Source organism: Tachyglossus aculeatus, chromosome 1 (assembly GCF_015852505.1).
Source record: "Tachyglossus aculeatus isolate mTacAcu1 chromosome 1, mTacAcu1.pri, whole genome shotgun sequence".
In the NCBI taxonomy this organism is placed as follows: domain Eukaryota; kingdom Metazoa; phylum Chordata; class Mammalia; order Monotremata; family Tachyglossidae; genus Tachyglossus; species Tachyglossus aculeatus.
The window spans coordinates 150891488-150893697 of NC_052066.1; positions in this window are offsets into that span (position 1 = coordinate 150891488).

Here is a 2210-nt window from a genome sequence, read left to right on the forward strand (position 1 = left end):
AGACATTTGACAAAGAGGATAAACAGATGGAAATACCTAAATGGCAGTTGTTGGCATCTATCCAGGGGTGAGGGGTAATCTCCCAGAGATTGAGTTCATTAGACAATTAAAACAATGTCCTATTTTTTAGTGATTCCAACTTTGCTCCTTTCATATTATTTAGATTGGCAAGAACCACATGGTGTTTAAAAAAAGTAAAATACTTAAAAGCATCTTTGCTTGGTAATGAGAGGATTAGAATCAATTCTAACATGATTCTCGACTTTTTATTCAGGGAAGCAGCAGAAAAAAGAGACAACCTGTATTATCTTAGTGTGACTAAAAATACACTGTGATATCTATAGCATGTCTTTAAAAATTGAGCAAGGCCATAGGCAATATGATCTTAGTACAAGAAAATTAAATCGCCAACATTTACCAATCTTCCTAAATTAAGAGGTGAAGATAGAGGCCTGAATTTCAAAGTGTCATTACCAGTGAACTGTTCCCTTTCATTTTTTAATGTACATCAGACAGTATTACCATCTTGCTAAATGCTGTAATTTAAGTGGGGCAAGATGTGCACTGAACATTCTTTACTCAGTTTTTTTCTTCTACCTCGTACTTACTAGTGATGCTTTCTAAGCAAAATCATGCAATATTATTATTATTAGAATTATTAGAGATGCTGAATTTGTCTCAAGCATTGTGCTAAACTCTGGAATAAATACAAAATAATCAGGTCAGGTAACTCCTCTCCTACACAGAGCTCACAATCTAAGAGTGATAGAAGGAATTTTATCCTCATTTCACAGATGAGGAAAATGAGGCAAGGAGAAGTTAAATAATAATGATGGTATTTGTAAAACACTTGCTATGTGCCAAGCACTGTTCCAAACACTGGAGTAGTTACAAGGTAATCAGGTTGTCCCACGTGGGACTCACAGACTTAATCCCCATTTTACAGATGAGGTAACTGAGGCACAGAGGAGTTAAGCGGCTTGCCCAAAGTCACATAGCAGACAAGTGGCAGAGCTCGGATTTGAACCCATGACCTCTGACTCCCAAGCCTGTGTTCTTGCCACTAGGCCATGAATGAGCTATCCAAGGTTACAACGAAGATGAGTGATCTAAGAGATTAGAGTCGGCATTTCCTGACCCTCAGAACCAATGCTCTTTCCACTAAGCCAGACTACCTCAGATTGTTTGGGAAAATAAATAAAAGTCTCTCTCTCTCTCTATCACTGTCTCTCTGTGTTTCTCTCTCTCTGTGTGTCTCTCTGTCTCTCATTCTTTCTCTCTCTCTATTTTAAAGGGATGTAGTGAGTAAAAAGGGGTAGGTTGAATTCTACCAATTGTAGAACCTGTTTTTGTCCAGGATTCTTCTTTCTTTCTCACCCTATCTACCCCAACACAGGTCTCTACACGCTCCACTGGAGCTACGGGAGCTGGGGCCTTGGATTGATTCTTAGTAAGTAGCTTCTCCAGTGTTGTTGGGACAAATACAGTTCTGGCTATTAAAATTAACTTTACGTGACAGGCCTAGTGGTATAGAACAGAACAGTGAACAATAATGGAGTATTCAGTTTTTTCAGCTCACTTATTTTTGAGCTTTGTAAAATGTCCCCATGTTATCCTCATCCCAAACTGCAGTAGACTACAGAGCAAAATATGCAATAGAGAAATACAGCTAGGCTCATTTATGGACTTTCTTCAGGAAAGCCTTTCTTGCGCACACTCAGTCTGAATGAAACACATGCTTATTTATTTGACTCTGGCACTCTAGTTACAGGTCAACCAATTATCATTTGATCATAGCAAGTGGGGAAGGAAGTTTGAAGCCAGGGGCAATCCACTGAAAACACTGTCTTAAATTCCCTTGCTGCCATGAGGGTGCTAGAGATTTTTTCTGAGGTAGTTACTGTTAAAGGTGGGTAAGATTTTACATGTTAAAATCAACATCTTGATTTGCACTCAATAATGAATTGGTAATCAGTGCCTACGGCAGAGCGCAGGTGTGATGAGGTAATCTGCTGGAGGTACACATCTCATTTCAATTTCTATGAGATAGAACTGAAAGGGATGGTAGAAGGGTGATTATGCAATATTTTCAGAGGTCCAGTAGCACCGAGTGATTATTTGATCTTGCATTCCTTCCATCACAGGATTTGCCTTTTCATTCATATAGGCTGAATCTAAGAATGGTCTGGAGTAAAGACAACAGGAGGGTG